The sequence below is a fragment of the Patagioenas fasciata genome, chromosome Z, assembly GCF_037038585.1.
Source record: "Patagioenas fasciata isolate bPatFas1 chromosome Z, bPatFas1.hap1, whole genome shotgun sequence".
Taxonomy (NCBI): domain Eukaryota; kingdom Metazoa; phylum Chordata; class Aves; order Columbiformes; family Columbidae; genus Patagioenas; species Patagioenas fasciata.
The window spans coordinates 82,661,728-82,685,099 of NC_092560.1; the positions used below are offsets into that span (position 1 = coordinate 82,661,728).

The 23,372-nt window shown below is 43.0% G+C and overlaps 1 protein-coding gene across 2 annotated transcripts in view; it reads right to left on the minus strand.

The window, feature by feature from the left end:
* Positions 1-19,926, minus strand: part of ST8SIA5 (ST8 alpha-N-acetyl-neuraminide alpha-2,8-sialyltransferase 5) — a 79,983-nt gene extending 60,057 nt beyond the window's left edge. For both annotated transcript variants that reach the window (XM_071802197.1, XM_065860231.2), the window contains exon 1: positions 19,803-19,926. The gene's annotated coding sequence lies outside the window, so the exon portion shown is untranslated. The remainder of the gene's footprint in view (positions 1-19,802) is intronic.
* Positions 19,927-23,372: the final 3,446 nt, after the last annotated feature.

Genomic DNA, 23,372 nt, shown 5'->3' on the forward strand with positions numbered 1-23,372 from the left:
CCATCATCTTCGATTCACACAAACTTTCAAGCAGTCCAGACATCCAGCTTTCCAACCATTCTTCATGGTGTCCTCCTACAACACTGACTACATTGTTAACTACACACTGCAGCCAACAAGCACTGTCTTGGGTTGTCTGCCTGTCTGCCTGAGTTAGTCCTCTAGGCAAACCAAGATGTTTTCAGACACATCATGATTTTTTAAATAGTCCATGTTCAGATCAGTCTAGGACACAAACTATCTCTTGGAGGCTTGGGTTCTGGGGTGCATTAGGAGAAGTGTGACCAGCAGGTGGAGGGAGGTTGTTCCTCCCCCTCTGCTCTGCCCTGGTGAGGCCACATCTGCAGTTCTGTGTCCAGTTCTGGGCTCCCCAGTTTAAGAAGGACAAGGAATTAATGGAGAAAGTCCAGCAGAAGGACACAAAGATGCTGAGGGGTCTGGAGCATCTTTCTGATGAGGAGACACTGAGAGAGCTGAGGCTGTTCAGCTGGAGAAGAGAAGCTGAGAGGGATCTTATCAATGCTGATAAATATCTCCAGGATGGGTGTCAAGAGAATGGACCAGACTCTGTTCAGTGGTGCCCAATGGCAGGATGAGGGGCAACGGGCACAGACTGAAACACAGGAGGTTCCATCTGAATATGAGGAGAAACTTCCTTCCTTTGAGGTGCCAGAGCCCGGCCCAGGCTGCCCAGAGAGGTTGTGGAGTCTCCTTCTCTGGAGACATTCAAACCCGCCTGGACAGGACCCTGTGTGATCTGCTCTGGTGACCCTGCTTGAGCAGGTGGGTTGGACTGAATGATCTACAGAGGTCCCTTCCAACCCCAACCAGTCTGTGATTCTGTGGTCTCCAAAAATCCCCATTCTTCCTGAAATACCTTTTGTTTTGCACTTCTGGTACTGCAGAAGTTCTCACTGGAAATCTGGACAGCCAGCCCTGAAGAAAGAAATCTCTGTCCCTGCAGTCCTGTGACTATGCACATCTTCTGCCCCTCCTGTGGCAGCGTGGATTCAGCTTTTAAGTTCTGCGCAGTGTCTGGTCTGACCTGCATGCAGTTACAGAGATGGTTATTAATAAAACCATCGACCCTTTCAAATTCCTTCCTTTGGATCTGTGATCTGCCATGAATTTTTGGGTCAAGCTTATCTGTATTAGGGTAGCAAACAGAGACCACTCCTGGAACTAGAGAGTGCCAAACACTGCAGCTGGGCATCAGCAGAGCCAGTTCTTGCCATGAAAATTCGTAATTTTAGGAGTCAAAAAGGTCAGAAAGGGATTTGTTAGAGAAAGCAGGCAGGAATTGTGATTTAGAGGGGATGTTTGAGAGTGTGCAACTTGCTCAGCTTGCAAACATGGACTAGGATGCAAACCCAAGGTGACAATGCTCTGCCCCCTCTGAGGGGACACCCAGACCGAGAAACTAATCTGCAGATAGGACCTGGATCACCCCTAACTTTTACCAGTAGTTTGAGCTTTGCCAGCTCTGTGAACGTAAATGTCACTGCACTGTCACAGGCAATGCTGACATGGGCAGGGAGACTACGTGTCTCAGCCAAAAGGGTATTTAAGCATCTTCCTCCTCTTAAAATTTGGGGAGTTAATGAAAATCCTCATTTGGCGCTTGGCTGCAGTGAATCGTCCAGGGCTACAGTTCAGATTAAGGACTTAGAGTGAGATGTTAAACTCATCTTTTGGCCGGGCTGGGAGTTGTTCAGACCTTTGGGAATTGCAGATAACCATAACCACGAGCCCTGTTACACTGGTTTGAGTCTAAAATAAACTCCCTCAGCTGAAGGGAGCAATCCATGCTTTCCCTGCTGACACATCAACACACCATGAGCACTGCTGACATACTTTATAAAGTATCACTAATTCTCACTAATTAATATCTGACCAGGTTTCTTCTGCCAAGAAGAAACCCCACAACCGACCCCACTGATACTTGTTATATTTCACCTACTTCCAGTGTTTAATTCTGCCTAGTGCTGGACCAGCACTACATCTTCTTCTCCATCAGCCAGGCACTTTAGCACATTTATCAGCAGTTTTTGGTGGTGGTGTTGACCTTTTGCTAGAGAGCCTGCAACCTTCTATTTATTTAAATAGCCAAGAACAGCCATCAGTTGTCATTTTTTTTCTTTAAAAACCTAAAATGGAGAAGACAGAATGGTAGTTTATCTGCAGTCTATTATTAATCTCCAACGCTGGGAGCTGCAACAACATCTGGCCTACGGGATTCAGTGCTCTACAAGCAGGCATGAAAGAAATGGTTTTGACATGGAGAGACATCCCCAGGAGAGCTCTCCTCTAAGGAGAGGGAAGCACAGCATGGCATTTACCCAGAATAGGGATTTTTTTGCAGAACATTCCCATCATCATCACCTTTATTTAAACCTCACTTTGAATCAGCTTTTTTATTTGCTTCCAGGTGTATCCAGCAGCTCCTCTGGAACGAAGAAGTTTGTGCGTGGGTTTTTTTCCACGCATTGTGGGTAGGAAGGTATGTGGGAACTGTAATTCAGTCACTTTAAATCACATGAAGCTGAAGCTTGAAAAGAAAAATAATAATAAATGGTTTGGATTGTCAGGCTCAGTGCAATTCTCAATCAATTAAAGCTTATTTTAGCATCAGGGCAGTTTATTTTTAAAAAGTTCTCCTGGCACTTTGATGCTTTCATGTTACTGTGTAGCTAAAAAGGTCTTGCTGGGAACAAATTACTCTTGGTAAAGCATTTTCTGAACTGCATTTTTAGCTTCTGTCAAATGGCAATAAATAAGATCCACATGAGCGAACAGCAGCAACAAAATAGCTACTGGCGGTGATAGACTAAGGCTTTGGACTTGGGTAAAGAAGGAGGATAAACCTGGGGCACAATCACAGTAAGCCATTGAGGGTATTCTATAACGAATAATTGCTCTTTTCACAATTAGTTTAAAATCAAATATTATATCTGCATTTTGGATCCCTATTTTATGTCACTATCATTTCAGAGATGTGGATGACACAGGAGCAGCCAAATCAGTATCCTCTTTCACAAGCCATGCAGCGCTTAAGAAAATGAACCACGATGTTGGATTCACACTGAACACTTCAAAGGTCCAAAAGCTGGATAATTGATAAGCAAAGCTCCTCCCTGTTGTGATAACAAAAGTCATAACTAGGATGGTTTGTGGGTCCTTGCAGTCTATGAAAGTATCTGGCAAACAACAACGCTCTGAGTTCACCTCCTTTGGAATCACGGACAAAATATTTGCTTAATAAAAGGTGCAATAATCACAATAAATTCTCCTTTTTCTTTTTTTTTTACTGTGGCAAAGAGATTATGGAAGATAAACATATTGTTGTACACTGTTGGTATAAAGTGATTACATTTTTGCTCTGAAGTTTAACAGACAGATGAAAAGAAAGGTGGAAAGGGTAGATGAAGACTGTGCCTTACCCCTTTTTAATTTACAGCTTTCCCACTTTCTCTTGCTTTACCCCTTCAGGCCTACAGCCATCCCTTACAGTGTCCTGGGTAGAGTTTTTCATTCCCTTTTCCAAATGGGAAAAATGAACCATATCATATACAAAGCAGCAGGGAACTTAAAGCCTTTTAGCCTGGCAGGGAACTACGGCATGGTCATTAACTTCCCTGTGACAGCTCATGTTCAAGGTGTTATCCCCTCGCCCGGGATAACACTACAGGTTTGGCTTGGAAATCCAAGGAAGTTGTAGTTCAGATGTATATGTATAGAATCCATATGCTTTGGGCAAAGGAAGAACAGGCCTTTTTCCTCAGCATTGCACCTTCCAGTTGATGAAGCAGAGGAACTGAGTGGCACTGCAAAAATCAGTGTTTTCGTGATAAACGTTGTGCTGTGGCACATGATCTCAGCTTAGATGGTCACCAGCTTCACAGGATAAGGGGTGATGGATTTAAAGTAGAAGACGGGACATTCAGATTGGACATGAGGAAGAAATTGTTGTCCCTGAGGGTGGTGAGAGCCTGGCCCAGGCTGGGCAGAGAGGTGGTGGATGAACCATCCCTGGAGACATCCCAGGTCAGGCTGGACGGGGCTCTGAGCAACCTGAGCTGGTGAAGATGTCCCTGTCATGGCAGGGGGGCACTGGGGGAGCTGGGAAGGTCTCTTCCAACCCAAATTGTTCTATGATTTGCTCTGGGCCAGACATCTGATAAATCCCTGCAAGCTCTGACCAGCCCTACACACAGCAGAGCTTGACTTGGAACGTTACGTAGTTGAATTCACCAGCTGCTGCCTCCAACCAGCACAACACCCTTCCCTAAAATATGCAGGAGAACCATTAACTCTGCATTTCGTGTCTGTTGCCCTTCCTTGCTACCCCCGCTCTCCCATCACGGCGCGTATGTGCTGCAGAACCGATATGTTCCTGTTACAAGTATTATTTTCCCAGCAGCTAGTGAAAAGTTGCAGAGCTAGAAAAAAGTTACAGTTCAACAATATCCATCCAAGCTGATTCATTGAGAATCTTGAGTATCTTTCTGATGAGGAGACACTGAGAGAGCTGGGGCTGTTCAGCTGGAGAAGGGAAGCTGAGAGGGATCTTATCAATGTGATAAATATCTGCAGGGTGGATGTCAAGGGGATGTTTCATACCCCATTGGTTTTAATAGGATATTAATATTATAAGCAAGAGATTCAAATAAAAAAATCATTAACTATTCCTTAGTTTGCTATTTTTGGAGAACTACCCAGTCCTTTTTTAATGTTAAATCCTAAACTTCCTCCCACCAGACCAAAAGCCAAGCTCATCCTTGTCCCACCCAAGGGGAGACAACAGCCCAAACTATAACATCATCTTCCAATTAGGAGATGTTTCACCAGGCTTCCTTCACGACTTCAGGCAGAGCTACACAGCAACGCCGAGGTCTCCGAGCTGGCTTGGGAAGGCAAAACGGCGCTTCTGACAAAACGCAGCTGCTTCCAACACTTGAACTGGGATTTCTACACGGTGTGATGGAGTCATCTACTACTTCATGACCTCGCCTTACACTCCATATGGCATGGAGATGTGTATCTTTACCCTCCTCAGCATCTTCTTCCTCATTTTGGAGCTGGCAATCATTGCGTTTCTTGGCCTTGCAGGTGTATTGCAAGAGTAACAAGGACAACTGGACGTAGCTTTCCGCTTATGGCATAAACCAACTCTTCTGCCTTTTAACATACGACCATGTCAGTCTTAAGACTGCAAGAGCAGGATCCGCCTGACTGGGCACAGGATTCATTTCCCTGGGGTCTGCCACCCTGAACTATTTGACATGACACAGGATCATTGCGTTAAGATGGACAAGTATCACACACAGCTCAGGGGAACGAGGAAATCTGGGTATTAATGGCACAAAGCATAGATGTGCCTGACTCTCCCCATAAACATATTTGCCTACTGAAACCCTCTGTGCGGTTAGCTGAGATTTAATCAATGCACTCCACAAAGACTATCAGCTCTTTTCATCCTACAGACAATTTCTCAGCTATGTCAAATGAATCACGTGCTAGAAGTGCCTTCGTCTTTCCTGACTATAGTCACAGAATCATAGAACATCAGGTTGGAAGGGACCACAAGACTTATCTGTTCCAAACTTTCTTGGCACCAGCCTGGTCTAGACAAGATGGCCCAGCAACGTGTCCAGCTGAACCTTAAAAGTGTCCAGTGTTGGGGGACCCACCACTTCCCTGGGGAGATTATTCCAATGCCTGATTGTCCCCATCACAAAAAGTTTTCCTCCTGTGTCCAATGCAATCTTGAGATGACCAGTTCAGCTGCAGGTATCTGCACAGTGGATGGCTAAACACTGGCGAGACAACAGCATGAAAACAAGTGGAAGTCAACGGCAACTAAATAACAGAAGGAAGTGAGCTATGAATGTTGCCCCTTCAATATTTAATCCACTGAAAGTGCCTATATTAATTCCAGTGAAACTGTCACAAACTCACATTTCCCGCAGTGACCTGCCACTGAAGGGGAAAAAAGCTACAGAATTCCACCTACATTTCCACAATTACTCTGGTACTCTTCTCTCTTATATCTTCTGTAGAAAATCATCAGCAAATGAATAAAACATACTTTCATGAGAGTGAAACAACATGTGCCAGCTTTGCTGCTGGCGTTCTGTCCACATGACTAGCACTCCCCTTCGCTAACCCTGCTTTCCCCCTTCCACCATTAACCCTCCTCTCACCATGACAAAGAAGATGAGGCAAACCTGGGAGTTGTGGTAATTCCTTCCTCCCAGGAACATTAAAAAATGGTCTGGGTTGAGGAGAGAAGGGGAGTTGCGTTTCCAGACAGTGCAAGAAAATCAGATGCTTCAAAATACCATTTTTCCTAGAACTGGAAGGATTTAAAAAGCAACAAAAATGAAGCAATTTCAGACTATTAACAGAAATAAACCCATTTATATAGCACGTGGCTTTTGGAAGTCCCTGCCACGTGGCAAAGTGCTCACTGAGATTCAAAAACTCCTTTGATGATCTATGCACTGACAGCTTCGCAGATTGTGTACTAACACCCCAGAGTCATGGGGTGAGCCGCTCAAAACTTCCTTATCTAAGCTATTCTGTAATCATCTGTTAGGAAGGTGAGAGATAGGAACAGCTTGCATGACCTAAAGCACTTATTATTCAACATTCCTTCATTTTCATGCCCTTCGCTAAGACGCTTGACCTCCAGGTTTCCCCACAGGGATGGCAGAGAATAATATAAAATGAAAAAAAACACTTGTGTTTGCATAATTTGGCTGCTGTATGAAATCTGAGAGTGCGATCAGAGAAGTTAAGGATTGTTAATGGAATCTGCCCTGTTTTTTTAGGTTATGTTTCACGTTTTGGTCGTCTCACTTGGCTACAAACTAAATACCAACTGTTATGGCAATAACAAATAGAGTTTATGGGGCTATAGTTCCCGGTACACACACTGCTTTGTTTGCTATGAACGCTTCAGGAAAAGGAATTTAAATGCCTGTGGAATAAATCTTCACTCACTGCACCATTTGAAGGTTAGCAGAGACACCCTCGAACAACAAGCAGCTAACGAATGGGTAAATGCCAGATTTCACGGAGTTGTGCCAGGGACGTATTTGGCCATGTATTTTTCATTTGTACATCCCCCATAAAGTTGAATCATCAGGCAAATTCTGCACTACTGCTTAATCAGAACCTAAGCCAGTACATGCTTAAATCAATGGGAGGAAATCTTGATTTCCAAGGGAGGGAGCAGAACCTGAATCACTTTTGTATCAATTCAGACCCACTTTTTTTTTTCCTTTTTAATTGCTGTTCTCACAGCAAAATCTACTGTGCAAATGACTTTAACCTATCCCTGTTACCATAAGTAATAGAGATCCTTAATCCAGCAATTGGCCAAGCACCCACAAACTCTTTTAAATCCCTGAGGAAAGCTTAGAGCAATCCTGGAAGGCATCCAACGTGGTATTGGACTGATACGTAGAATAGCTATTTCAAGCTTTTTTCCCTATTTGTTACCATGCTGGATTTAAATTAAAAAAAAAAAAATAAAAAAAAAATAAAAAAAATAAAAAAAGGCATTAACTAATTCTTTTAATTGCACATTTTGTAGTATTTCTCATGGGACCTGGACTGCAGCTGCCTCAGCTCAATCCCATCTGGCTGGAGGATGGGAAGTTATTATAAAATGTGCTTTCCTCAGAGTCAACAGGACTTTCTGCTGCAGCTGGCTTTGTGGAGGTGGGGGAGCTATTGGAAACAGGTGTATTGCACATAAACGCTCCCTGCTTTGAAGCTATCTAATGGACACCAGCAAGGAAAACCTCAGTCACCTTCAGAGGATCAAAACCAGCCTAACTCCCTCCCCCTTTTTTGCCAGAGAGGGGGATACACACAATAATTACTTTTAAAAGAACAAATACCTTTGTGGGACCGATGTCTTGAAAAGATATCGATGTCTTTCCAATAGGAATTTTTTTAGTTTCTGAAGGCAAAACATTGCAACTTTTTGGAGCAGTCGTGATCTTGCAGGCAATGAATTATCTGCAACAAGACTAAGATCACTTATGGAAAAATATGCTGTTAGGAATGGAGTGAAGGAAAACACCCCCACAGGAACCTGATTAATCAAGTACAATTGGCAGCAAGCAGAGAGATTGTGTTATTTAGGAGACAGCTTTTAACGCAGATGATTTTTTGCTTGGCTTCAAGTGATGTGGTTGTGTTTTCCCTACTCCCATTCCCGTTTCAGCCCTTGTCAAAGGCTCTGTCGGTACCTCAGACTCCCATGTCCTGCCCCATTTTGCTTGAGCTCTGGTCCTGGTGACAAAAGGGAATGTAACTGAGATCTTCATTGGTTCCAACCAGACTATCATTGCAAAAAATCTCAATTTCAGCCCCAAAATCCTGCTCATGTTAAAGATGAGCTACAGGGGTATAACAGGCACTGAGATGGGGATAAGGTGTCCCCAGGAGCTGGTCAGATACTGTTCTCCAGAGGATTTTCGATAACGTAACCTCCTGAACATCCTACTGGGAAACTCTTTATTCCCAACAACTTTAGGGTGGGCTAGAGGGTGAAGTTTCCCCCCGTCACAGCTAGAATTCGATAGCCAGAAGTGGCTGCTGCTCCTTTTCCATGTCTGCTGCTATGGAGTTAACTTTTCTCCCCCTGTGTTATTTTAGCTCCTTTTCTGAACATGTAACAGATGTGCCCAGAGCCCAGAAAAAGGAGCTTTGGGAAACATTTCTGTTTTTTCACTAAATAAATTCTGACAAGTTGAACATCCAAAGTACAACATCTCCCTTTCCCTCCCCAACCTCTGCCTCCCAGCCTGGGGAGGCTGTCAAAGGTCTTTTCTGCTCCCCTCGTGTTTTCTGTGTCTGCAGCCTGGTCTGAGCACTGCGTTCCCGTTTGCATGCTACCCTTGGGCAGCACAGCATCTTCTGACTCTGGAAGAGACTAAATTATATCAATCTGGGTACAAAAAGGGTTTTCTTTGACTCTCCTACACCTGTGTAGTTGCCTAAAGAAAGTGCAGCATCTGGTCTAATAGGCCATAATTAAAAGTAAATAAATAAATAAATATATAAATGCCATGTGCTCAAACATTTCCAACTAGCTGTTCCAGACTACATGATTTTATGGAAATGTTCATGGTTTGCTCGGATATAAAGGGTATTTAATGACTGAAGATAACATCAAGCTGCAGTATTACAAGTGCTAAAGCCTGGCCTAAGCTGGTATTGCCAACAAAATAAAGCAAAGCTGTCCTGCTCTCAGCTACTTGTCTTTGCTGTTGCACTGCTCCTTCCCTGTTGTAGCATTAGTGTTTGCACGAATGTGGTGTGACCATCAGAAAGGTAAAGAAAAATAATTCAAATGTTAGTTTTCACGTGGATCAGCTTCCCAGTCCAGATTCACTGCACAAGCACACACACACACCTAGAAAACTGGAGAGGGGATGATACACAGGACGTATGAGTAGGGAAGCTGGAGATCATGGAATCATAGAGCCATTTTGGTTGGAAGAGACCATTAAGATCATCATGTCCAACCATAACCTAACTCTAACACTAAACCATGTCCCCAAGAACCTCGTCTTAACACCTTTAAAACCCCTCCAGGGATGGTGACTCCAGCACTGCCCTGGGCAGCCTGTTCCAATGCCCCACAGCCCTTTGGGGAAGAAATTGTTCCCCACATCCAACCCCAGCCTCCCCTGGCACAACTTGAGGCCATTTCCTCTTGTCCTGTCGCTTGTTCCTTGGGACAACAGACCAACCCCCTTCATGCTACAGCCTCCTTTCAGGTAGCTGTAGACAGGGATAAGCTCTCCCCTCAGCCTCCTTTTCTCCAGGTTGAACATCCCTGGTTCCCTCAGCTCCTCCTCATCAGATTTGTGCTCCAGACACCTTATCAGCCTTGTCACCCTCCTCTGAACTCTCTACAGTACCTCAACGTCTTTCCTATAGTGAGGAGCCTAAAACTGAACACAGGATTCAAGGTGGGGCCTCGCCAGAACTGAGTATGAGAGGAATGGTGAAGGGCTGAGAAGATGAAGGGTGGGAAGGCTGGACTGCTTTTGTAGCTGTGCTGGCTTTCATCAGCTCCGAGTGTTTGCAAAATGATGCCCTGAACAAGTGACTTGTGGCATTCTCAAGCAAGTCCCACAGAAATCTTCAGACAACTTTGAATCACATCTCTATTTTTTCCTAACACAGGCTGATTTTCCAACCAAACCACTCAGCCCAAGTAGGCAGGAGGATAAAGATGTGTTACACAAGTGGCCAAGACGAAAAGCCTAGGAGCCATGTAGAGATGGGGTTTAACCGCAGGAGAGGTCCTGCCTTGCTGTGTGACCTTGGGAAAGGCACTTGGCCTCAATTTGCCTCAGCTGGAAAGCTGGTGGGGAGGGATGTGCGGGTGCACAGGCCTGACAGCGCTATGCTGTGGCTGAGATGGGTTTTGCTGGATGTTGTGTAGCTGCTTGTGGGCAATTACGTACAAAATCACAACAGTGACGCTAGGAAGCTCCAGGCATCTTCACCAGATTTTTCTGGCCACTAATCCAGCAGAAGGCTGCTAATGGCATCTGATCTCTTTGTTTGTGCAACTGCCTTTTAAGGTCACTCTGAAGGACACAAACTCTTCCACATTTTAAAGGGAAAATAATAAACATGGGTTTCAGAGAACGAGTTCTCAAAATGACAATAAACTAACGAGACATGAATTTAATTTTTTAAGTCTACAGCCATGAACTGGAATGAAATAAACTCTTGATAAGCAAAGACGTCTGATGGGAAATTAAATACCCCCTAATGAGAGCAGATGAAGAACTAATACGTGATACTTCCACTACTAAAAACCTTCAGAACAACCCTCTGATTATGAACCCCACCCACTGCAAAGTTCCGCAGCACTGCAGCTCTCACCTGGCATCACCACACATGGAGGAGTCCAGAACATCCACCGAGGAGTTCACAGCGGGCCAGCGTGCAGCAGAGATTTTCAGTGTGGGTCAGAGGGGGATGGAAGAGCAGCCAGCAGCGCGGTTCACATCATCCATGCACAGAGAGGACCAGACCTGCCAGCTCCAGCTGGGAAGACTTTCAACGCCAGGAGTTGGTATTAATCTAAAGAGCCTTTCAGTCCAGACTTTGGATGACAAATTTTAGTGTGGTTATAGAATCAGAGAGTCATAGAATCATTTTGTTTGGAAGAGGCCCTCAGGACCATTAAGTCCAACCATAACTTAAGTCTAGCACCACACCATGTCCCCAAGAACCTCATCTAAATGACTTTTAAACCCCTCCAGGGATGGTGACTTCACGACTGCCATGGGCAGCCTGTTCCAATGCCCCACAGCCCTTTCCAGGAATAATTTTTGCCTAATATCCAATTTGAACCTCCCCTTGCTCAACTTGAGGCCATTTCCTCTTGTCTTCTTATTAGCTACTTGGGAGAAGAGGTCAAAACCCCCCCATGCTACAACCTCCTTTCAGGTAGTGCGATGTCCAGCACTGGCTATGGTTGGTTATGGTGATTTTTTCCTTCCCAGCACAGATAACAGGTAAATGCTTCATTGACTGACTTGAAAAGACCTCACACAGCAACCTAGAGCCACTGACTTTCATTGCTCAAATGCTTCCCTAATATCAGAGAGGTAACAGCTCTTTATGAGTCAGAAGAGTCAATTATTGCATGCAAAAAGAGCGAAAATGGAGCCAGGCCAGCGGGAGAAAAGAGAGACAGAGCTCTACCTCTCTTGAGTCTTCAGCAGCTGCTTTCAGCTTTAAGGAAAGAGTTAATCTGACTCAGAAAGGATGGTGAGCATCACATGGATTAGTTTGCAAAGAGATGTAGCTTCCCCGTAGCTAAAGACCGTGACAATAAAATTGTGTTGCTCGGGGTGTGTACCACTGCCTCCCTTCCTCTTCATCCCCACAAGGGGTTAAATTAGAAGCCCAGTATGGGAAACTCTGAGGGAGTGGGTGTAAGAAGCTGAGAGGGAACCTGGACGTCAGAGGCACCAGCTAAACAGCATAAACATACTGAAAAATCCCCCATCCTATGGAACAGCTCCAATACAGGGCTAGGTTCGGAACAATGACTCAGCTCTGCACAGATCTCTTAAAAACACACTGGAAAAAAAACCCATTTTAAAACACTAGGGTTTTTGTTACAGACTAGTAAATGTCCAGAGGGAAAACCAAGCAGCTTGTGTAGCAAGTGAGTCTCACTGTGAAGTCAAAGGCAATTTTTCATTTGGCTTGCAGTCAAAAGAAGATCCAAGTGACGGGCTGAATGTCGCCTTCACAACCGCATCAGGCAGAAGTGTAGTTGAGGGCAAAATTTGTTCGTAAAAAAGAAGTGAACTGACCATTTCAATCCCTGCTGCAAGCATTCCTGATTAACCATAGCTCATTATTTTAGAATGGTGGGTCTGAGGATTACAGTGTCATGTAGGCTGAAAACACTGCATCACACCTCTAAAATTGCTTTGTACCACTTAACACTCTGCATATACTTAGGATCAGTTCTTAGGTCCTCATTCACTACTGGGAACCTCCAGCTCAGTTCTAGTTAACATTTAGGGTTACTCACTCACTCTCAGCTGCTTTTATGAGAGATTCTGCCCCCAGTTCTGCTTTATCATATTTTCTTGCTTGTAGTCTTCAAATCCTACCTTAATGGTTTCCCTGGGAACCAACGAACGTCCCACATGAAGATTAAGGAGAACTACAAGCCCTGGTTTTTTTTCTTTACTTGGATAATTCTTAACACAAAATAGTAATTGATTCAAATATCTTCACTGTAAATACTATACCAGACTATCAGATTACCTCCTGGAAAAAAAATCACATCGAAATGTATTCAGCCTTAAAGTTCATGATCCAAATGTCCTTTTTACATGTTGAACTTCCAGAGTTCAGGCACGAGAGTGTTTTACTTGTGGGTCTTTGCTCTTTCACTGCAAATAATAGAAATTAAATTTTCTAGGTGTCACATTATAGAAAAAGATAAAATAAAATAATGTTATATTAGAAGTGGCAAATGAATGCACAATCTTAATAGCATTAATTACATCTACATCTAGTTAAGGATATATATTGTGCTTTTTCTAAACAGATATTTAAAAAAAAATCCAGCTTGCTTTCTGGAGGAAACATGCATTGGATTTTACTACGGGCCTGTTCAGAACATGTGTGTGGTATGTAAAATGCAGAATTAATTAGAGTGATGGACCTTTAGCAGAGTTGTTCAGCAGACTCCTGCTGTAGCCAGCAGGTGAAAACAGACATCTCCAGAAATGTTCGATCACTTTTTAAGGTAGGCAGACTGCCAAATCAGCCATTGAGTGTGTTTCTATCTCCACATTGACTGCAGAAAGTGCTTCAATGACTAGCTTACACTAGAGACCTAGCTTCTGCACAACTAAACTTTGTGAGATTAATCTCAGCTTGGTTCAAAGCTCACTGGAGATGACGCAGAAATGCGTATTAACATTCTAGAGCTCTGGTTCATTACACTACTGAAAGGTGAATAGGACTCTTTTACTTCTTTTGACAACTCCACAGCAACTTTGACTCCTGCTTAACACCAAAATAAGAGCCAGGTGTAGCCAGGTGGCCCAGAGGCCACCAGCATCCTGGCTGGTACCAGCACTGGTGTGGCCAGCAGGCCCAGGGCAGTGACCGTCCCTGTGCTGGGACCTGGGGAGGCCAAACCGCCAATCCTGGGGGCAGTTTTGGGCCCCTCACGCCAAGAAAGGCCTTGAGGTGCTGGAGCGAGTGGAGAGAAGGGAACGGAGCTGGGGAAGGGGCTGGAGCACAAGTGTGATGGGAGCGGCTGAGGGACCTGGGGGGTTCAGCTGGAGAACAGGAGCTGAGGGGAGACAGGGACACAAAGAAACGGCCTCAAGTTGCGCCAGGGGAGGTTGAGGTTGGGTCTGGGGAACAATTTCTTCCCCAAAGGGCTGTGGGGCATTGGAACAGGCTGCCCAGGGCAGTGGTGGAGTCACCGTCCCTGGAGGGGTTGAACAGAGATAGAGATGAGATTCCTGGGGACATGGGTTAGTGCCAGGGGTGGATTAATGGTTGAACTCGATGATCTTGAGGGTCTCTTCCAATCAAAATGATTCTATGATTCTATTCTAAATAAAATGAGATACCATGATTTCACATAGTGATGCAGAAGAGCACACACACACACACACACACACATATATATGGCCATAAGAAATACATAACAGCTTCCTCCATCTCTATATGCCAGAGTTCACCTCAGCTTTCCTCTGCCTTTGCAGCCTGGTGGCCGGGCTGAGCTCAGTCCTCTGATAAGAGAACGGTTGTGTCCCTGACCTCCAAGCTGGTGTGATGCACACAGGACATATTTATCCATAGAAAGTTTTGTCTCCAAGCCATGGGCAGATTAGAGCATTCAGAGACAGTATGACTTGCTCAAGACTCCATAAGGTGGAAGTGGCAGGGCCAGGGCTGCAACACAAAACATGCATTAAACCCAGTGTACAGATGACATTGTCACCCACCCAAAACACCTTCATACACCTCTCTGTTCTAACATCTTTCCTCTTTAAAAAGCATTCTAGTTGTTACAGGTAAGGAAAGAAACCCAGAAAATAGGACGCTTTAATCTAAATGTCATAATTTAACTTACATGCCATCATTTAAAATTTTGTCATCACTTGATATCTCCTGGAAGAATGGTTATCATGTTGAAGAAGCTTTATGGAATAAGTGGTGATCAGAGTAGCGCGTCTACTCAGCTCAAATTGTGAGTTTTCTTGGATAAACGGAGTTTCAAACTCTCATCCACAGAGTCCAAAACTCAGAAAATTACAGATTAATTTACAGTGGAAGCTGTGTCCAGGTCTGCAGCCATCAGCATAGGACACACATGGACCTGCTGGAGAGGGGCCAGAGGAGCCACAGGAATGACCCGAGGCTGGAACAGCTCTGCTGGGAGGACAGGCTGAGAGAGCTGGGGTGTTCAGCTGGAGAAGAGAAGCTCCAGGGAGACCTTATTGCACCTTTCTGGACTTAAAAGGGGCCTGTGAGAAAGATGGGGACAGACTTTTGAGCAGGGCCTGTTGTGACAGGACAAGGGGTGATGGTTTTAAACTAAAGGAGGGAGATTCAGGCTGGACATGAGGAAGAAACTGTTGGCCCTGAGGGTGATGAGAGCCTGGCCCAGGTTGGGCAGAGAGGTGGTGGATGAACCATCCCTGGAGACATCCCAGGCCAGGCTGGACGGGGCTCTGAGCAACCTGAGCTGGTGAAGATGTCCCTGTCATGGCAGGGGTGGCACTGGGGGAGCTGGGAAGGTCCCTTCCAACCCAAACTGTTCTGTGATTCTATGACTCTGGATTCCTGGAGGTCCTCCACTCCGACCTACCACTAAGAGCAAGACCTACTCTAAAATTGTGACAGGCCACCCAGAGCCTTTTCTAGTGAAGCTTTGAGTATCTTCAAGGATGGAGATTCCACAGTCTCTCTTAGCAGCCTCCTGTAACATTTGAATGAATGCTCTCAGGAGTCCACTTCATAAATTTGATTTGAAATTCTACAAAATTTTAGTAATTTGTTTCAGGACAGATTTTCTTTCTATCTGTCTATGTAGTGCTGGTAAAAATTAATCAACAGTGAAAAAAATAATATTAGAAATAATTTTCTGCTTGGCCCAGAAAATCTAACAAGTTTTGAGGTCTAGGACCACAATCAATTTGCTTTCACCTCTGAAACCAATTTTTTTTTTTTTCAGATAATGAAAAACAATGTGGGTGGGATTAATTTACCTAACTAATAATATTTCTTATTCTGCTCTAAACATTAAGAGGTGTCAAAAGTTTAGATTAAAAGCAGTAGAAGTCATAACACCTTTGCTGAGCTCAAAATGCAAGAAACAATATTCCTGGTCTTCATGTGATTTCAATTCCAGATCACAGAAAATTAAAATCTGTGGATTACTCCAATATATAACACAGCAATGTTTTGGGTCTCATCATAAAGAATACAAACTTCTTGCAAAATAGATCTATTGAGGTGTGTAAGGGACGGATCTCTACAATACTTTGAATTGGCTCTTTGAAACTGATATTTTTACTATTAGCTGTCTAACTGGAAATTATATCAATTTTTGCTGCAAGTCTAGGAAGCTGTTCATGCTAAGAAAATCTCACTGGCTGTAGTCTTTTTTCCAAAAATTAGATATGCATTGAACTGGAGGTTCTTAATGTATGTATGGTTATATCTACATCAATAACTACAAACATCGACATCTACTAAAAATTATACTTGCTTTTCTTTTTAGAACAGACCGTTACACTCTAGAAATATAATAAACTACATGATTCAAGCAAGGAAAGAATATTGATAGATACACACTGAAAAATGTATCAAAAATGAAATATTAAAAGTAATATAATTTTAAAATTGACTGTGACATAAAAGAAATTACTTTAAAATAGGAGATAACAGTTGATAGTTCAGGAACCACAGAACATTGAATGTTTGCCAGGAGCACACAGAACACACAGTCCCTCCAACAAAGATGATCATGAACAGTTTTTACACATAAAATCACTTATGGGATATTGACAGAAGCAGCAACAAAACAGAACAGATAACTGCGCACATAGTTCTTGTGTTGCCAGTAAAAACAGGCCGACAGCTATTTCTTCTTCAGATCTTGAGTCAGGGTGTATATAATTGAGTTCACAAATTGGAACTGCTGACATGCCCAGTGTTATAGGTCTAAAAAGAGGTATTTTGTTAAAACCACACAAGTATCTAAAAATGCAGAAATATTGTCACGGAGAAAGCTGCTCTTCTCACTTAGCGTTAAAGGGCAAAAGGTGAGATTCCACTTCAGAGCTTTTACTTCCCTTTCTGTTCTTGAAAAAGAGAACTAATAGCTCTGCAGTGGATTTACTTGGTTGCTGGTAAGACCCAGAGAGACCTGGTGAGATTTTTAGTAGGTTATTTTTTCTTGTACTGATTAACGCTAATTTTCCTAACAGATACTGCAATGACAGTTATAAGCAATAAATTTAAATATTTTACAACAATTCTTTTCATATCTTAATACTCAAATACTAAGAATCACACTCTTGAGAGTTTTGTAAGGCAAATGCATTGTAATTCTTTGTGGAATAATTGGAAAGATGATAAATGAACGTTAAGGGTTATAACTGATGATGATGAGTAAATGCAATAACAAGTAGTTTTCTTGGCCTGTGTCTCCAAATCTAATTAGAACAATTGTCCTGACCTGTAACACCTCCTCCGACACCCTCTTTCCCAATGATGAACTATTGATTACATCTATATTCTGCCACTTCCAGTGACCTAATAAGCCTCCCACATCCCAATTTAAAAAATAATTTCTAAAGGAAAAGATGACCTGAAAATGAGCAAGAGGTAAAATTAGCAAACTGACATTCTCAGGATTCAATAAAAATGTTATTCTAATTAAATCCTATACCAATATTTTCTATAGTACCAAAGCTGTACTGATCCAGTTATCAAAGTTCTACACAGTTAGACTTGAGTTCAAAAAACTATCTGGCAACTCTGCAACAGCTTAAAGTTGCTCCAGAGTATATAATGTCAATGGGTCACAGAACAACCTTTTTAATGAGAAAGACTGTTTTCCATTTTTCCAAGTTTCCTTTCCCTTGTAAATCCTGGAGGTCAGAGATTCCTGGCTACATCTCCAGTGTAGTTGGTGACAGACCTTCAAATATCACACAGCCTTTTACTGAAAATTCCCTGGATCTTGGGCAACTTGGTATTTTCAAAGTGCTTCTCTGTCCTCTGAGAGAAGATGCTATATAAATGCAAATACTGACTACTCCTTTTTTCTCACTTTCCCTGACAGGAAAAGACTGCTGCTTTTGAGTACTTTAGAAATACACACTTGTGTCTGAAATATGAAAATAAAAAATAAGCTTCTAAAAATAAGCTTATATTACAGTGCATAGAATAACAGTCAAGAATAAAATCACTCTGCAAAGGCAGATGTTTTCTTTGCACAAGCTGTAAGAATTTAAGTCTGGAGCAAACCAACACTGGTGACCAAAAATACCTGTAGTCTTTAAATACCTTAGTCAAAAGTAGCTGCAGTCTTTCAAAACCGTGGTGCATTCACAAATTCACGTGCTTTGGAAATCTTTAAGTTATTCTAGAAACAGGTTTAAGGTGCTTCTGTAGATTGATCCTAAACTGAGCTTATTTTGGCCCTGTACGTTACAAAATTTGGATGCTTTCTGAGCAAAAATCAATTGTTTGGTTACTGGTAATTTAAAATACCAAACCTAATCCCTCCATCAAATACCTTAATTTGATATATCTGTGGAAAACTCTTTTTAGAAAGTAGTTATGCATGTAAACATCCTGGCCTTCTGCCCAGAGACAGTGCAAAACAGTGCTGAATGGGTGGCTGGAGAGTCATTTAGTTGTTCAAAGCAAAGCTGCAGCAGGACATGGATGATGCATCATCCCTCAGTAGAGCAATTAATTGCAGCCACTGCAGCCTGTGTTTGTGGTTTCTGCACTCCTGCAGGAATATCTAAGTATTTTTTTTTGCCCATGAAACAAACGCAAAAGGAAACAAGTTGCATTTTCTCTACTGGATTTTACCTGAAAAGTCCTGGTTTGTCATTTATTGAAATCCTGGCTTTCATCTCTTTCTCTTTCCTGTGATGTTTCAGCACTTTTAAAAACCTTGTGTGTAATTAGAGCGTGTAATGTCAGAGAGGTGCGGTGCTGCTAGCAGCCTCCCCTGGATGTGATGGAAAGAGTCATTATTGCAGTCTCTCAACATGCTGCTGGATGGTGGATGCTAGATAAGAGATTTACCTGGATACAGGAAACAATATCTTAAATCTCTTTCTTCAAGGGCAGAGCCAATGTCACATTGTAGGGTCAGATGCTAAGATAACACTTTTTTCTCCCATTCCCATCCACAACTCTGGGTGATCTGCACTGTTACTGAGTTTAATGGGGTCCCGTATGACCTGCAGCCTCAGCAGATGCCCTGGTCACTCATCCCTAAAGCTCGTGCTCAAATGACTATTTGTTTGATTAACCTGGTAGCATCTGCACAATGCTCAAATACTATTCACGTAGCACAGGAAAAACACATCCTGTAAGACCAGAGAAGTCAAGTTGAGGCAAATCATACCCGAGTCAGATTTAAGAGGACTTAATTTGGCTTCTGATTTGTTTACACTTCATCACACAGTCAGTTTCCACTATGATCCGTCTTTATATCCTAATTCTATAATTCCACGCCATTCTCTTAACATATCAAACTATTTTAAGAGTTAAATAGCCCAAGATTTTTTGGCAACTATGTTCCATGCAGGTGTTAACAGCTTGCTAACACATAGGAAGGAAGCAGTCTAAAGCACACAGGAAGCTCAGTAGCTAATTGCAAGTGATCTTTAGCTTGTAATCCCCCCTCCTGTAACACGCATGCATCTTACAGATGTTCCATGCCTGTCTCTGAACTCACGTTGTCTTTCACACTAATGTATTTTACTTTAAAAAAATATAAGTCACCATTTGAAAACTAATTCTTTTGTGTTTGGAGCTGATTAAGCTTTTAAGAAAGATTTTAGACCAATGCAGATCACTGTGAACCTAGATTTGCACAAACGTATCGGAAACCTGCTGTAGAGAGAACAGCACATATCGTCTGCAAGAAATCCAGCCAGACCAGGAGAGCAGCAGCAACCAGATGTTTTCCAGTCAAATTGCCCCTTATTTTACTGTAATTACTTATTTACCTGCTACACGTGCGATGGCTGCCCTCCTATCATGCCAGATTGCCCTTTTCTCTCTGTTTCTCCTCCACTGTCACTCGTGGTCTCCTGCTTCTTTTGCTCTTTGAATCGCAGGCTCTCCCGCCCTCGCTCGCCTCCCCAAAGCTCAAGCCAGATCCAGCCTTCACCTCTGCATCACCGACAGTTTCCACCAATGCTGGGTTTCAGTTTCTTCCTGATGTCAAATTTCAGCCCAACCCACGAAACCCACCCCTTGGTTCTTGCATCACCAGCTGAAAATCCCTCTTATGCTCAAGACTTTGTAAGGGATGTTTGCAGGGAAGCAGCACTTTTATTCACTCCATACTTTATGTCCTATTTCTTTTGCAGTTTTTTTCTCTCTTACGTGACAAGAAACAGTTGTGTTGAGTGAGGCCTCTTTCATGAGCTAAATCCTTGTTTTGCTGGAAACAGCTCTTTCAGTTGCTCCAACGGCACTGAAATCCCCTGGAGTCAATAAAACTTCTCTCAGGAGCATTTTTACTATCAGGCTTTATTTTTGTATCTAAAAGAAGCATTTGAGCTACCTTTGAGGAGATTAGTTTGTCTTAAAACTTGAACAAGGTTCTAAACCTAAACCCTATATTAATACAATTTTTGTAGGTATGACCCCTGAAAAGCAAAAAAAGAACAAAAGGGCAGAAGACCTGTCCCCTGCATAATTTCAAGTTAAACATGGAATCTAGAGGTTAATCCTGCAAACTCTCTCACAAGTAACTTGCCTCAAACACTGATCTGTTTGCGGCCACTCGTATGAGTACAGTGGTAACACAAAACAGGTTAAAATTTGTGGAATCTGGGCTATTAGATTCATAGCTACTTGAGGCCAGGACTGCCTGCTACTGTTTGTTTAACACACAGCGCAAAGCAGATTTCTGCTCCTGCTAAGAGCCTCCAGGTAGATCTCCAGAAAGCCTGAACAATAGCAACAGACTGTTGATGACATCTGGAGCCGTGTCCCTGTCTCATCAACCTTCCGTCATATTTTGCACCTCAAATCAGGTCTGAAGTTTTAAAGCTGGATAAATGTGCAAGCTTGGTTAGATCCACTTGCATAGATAAGAGAACAGGCAAGAAATTATATTGCAGGGCTTCTCCACTTCTGGTACAATTTGTGATCTCTCTAATTCTGCCATAATTTATCAGTTTACTTGACTTTCCCACTTAGAAAATGCTTTCCCCAAGCTTTGGGCAACTCATTCTGTTTAAAACACGCCAGCCACTAAATTTGAATTCTAACACAGTAAAACCATGGAATCCTAGAATCATAGAATAGTTTGGGTTGGAAGGGACCTTCCCAGCTCCCCCAGTGCCACCCCTGCCATGAGCAGGGACATCTTCACCAGCTCAGGTTGCTCAGAGCCCCGTCCAGCCTGGCCTGGGATGTCTCCAGGGATGGTTCAGCCACCACCTCTCTGCCCAACCTGGGCCAGGCTCTCACCACCCTCAGGGACAACAATTTCTTCCTCATGTCCAGCCTGAATCTCCCTCCTTTGGTTTAAAACCATCACCCCTTGTCCTATCACAACAGGCCCTGCTCAAAAGTCTGTCCCCATCTTTCTCACAGGTCCCTTTTAGGTCCAGAAAGGTGCAATAAGATCTCCCCGGAGCTTCTCTTCTCCAGCTGAACACCCCAACTCTCTCATCCTGTCCTCCAAGCAGAGCTGTTCCAGCCTCGGGTCATTCCTGTGGCTCCTCTGGCCCCTCTCCAGCAGGTCCATGTTTGTCCTGTGCTGAGGACCCAGAGCTGCATCTATCATGTATGAGTCTGAGTTAGTTGTCGTTACTTCGCAATTCCAGTTTCTAGGAACAACAGGCAAGCAGGAGATAAAGCAACGCTAGGAAGAAGAGAGACAGAGGCAGAGCTATTAGGTTGGTGCAAAAGCAACTGCGGCTTTTGTATTGTTGAAATTTGCTGTTTAATATTGAAATACATTCTTAAATAAATGTGGGTTTGTTATACATCATTTTAATGTGCTTTTCCCATTTTTTTTCCCTATTGATTTATTACTTGCTCTTTCTTTTAGATCATGGAAATTATGTTAGACAAAAAGCAAATTTGAGCCATTTTCTTGAATTTAAAATGAGTCATAAAGCAGCGGAGACAACTCACAACACCAACAATGCATTTGGCCCATTTATCTGCTAATAAACATACAGTGCAGTGGTGGTTCAAGAAGTTTCACAAAGGAAACAAGAGCATAGTGCCCAGCCATCGAAAGATGGCAACAACCAATTAAGATCAATCATCAAAGCTGATCTTCTTAGAACAACATGAGAAGTTGCTGAAGAACTCGATGTCGACCATTCTACAGTCATTCAGCACTGAAAGCAAATTTGAAAGGCGAAAAAGCTCAATAAGTGGGTGCCTCATGAGCTGACCGAAAATCAAAAATCGTCGTTTCGAAGTGTTGTCTTCTCTTTTTCTACTCAACAAGGAACCATTTCTTGATGGGATTGTGACATGCAACGAAAAGTGGATTGTATATGACAACCTGCAACAAACAGCTTCAGTGGTTGCATGGAGAAGAACTTCTAAAGCACTTCGCAAAGCCAAACTTGCACCAAAAAAATTGTCATGATCACTCTTTGGTGGTCTGCTGCTGGTCTGCTCCGCTACAGGCTGAAAGGAACTTACTTTTTCATAAGATCATAGAATCATTTCGTTTGGAAGAGACCCTCAAGATCATCCAGTTCAACCATAACCTAACTCTAGCACTAAACCATGTCCCTGAGAACCTCCTCTGTACCCCTTTTGAACACCTCCAAGGACGGTGAGTCCACAGCTGCCCTGGGCAGCCTGTTCCAGTGCTTCACAACCCTCTCCATGAAAAATTTTGCTAATGTTTGTGCAGCATCATACCCTGAAGAGTGCAGTGAGAAAATTAAACAACCACCAGTAAATTCTGAAACACAGTACTTTCCACACGGTGACCTTCAAGGCTGGGAAGGAATTCCTGAGACCAGCATTACTACACAAAAATTGGCTGAGGACCAGCACTGTCTTCCTTTGGAGCAGCTACTGCTTCAACATGGGGAGAGATTCCTCTTCCTAGAATTTCAGCATCCTAAATTGTCCATTAAGGCCACTGAAATCCAAGCCTCCATAACCTCTTCTACATTATAAAGGTGGCTCGGATGATTAACGAGGAAATTTTTCATACCTTTTATCTGTTTCTTCTGGGGCTCTCTCTGAAGTGGGACCATATAGAATAGGTAGTTTTGAAGGTGGAGGAGCACTCTATTCCTAGGCACAAACAAAATAGTTGAATATATTTGCCAGAGGAGACAAGAGAATAGAAGTCCACGGTCTGAGCTGCAATATTATTGCACCATATGCTTTCCAACAGTCAAGCACAACAGAGTCCCTGCACAATCCTTTTCTTGCTGCACCCTGTTGTATTTCCACCTGGAAAGACATATGGCAGTGCCTAAGAGAGAATTATCTTTTCTCTGATTTTTAATGTAATTTCCCAGCTTTAGAGGAACATTTGGTTATGAAACATGCTCAGGTCAAGGATAAAAAAGGTTTTG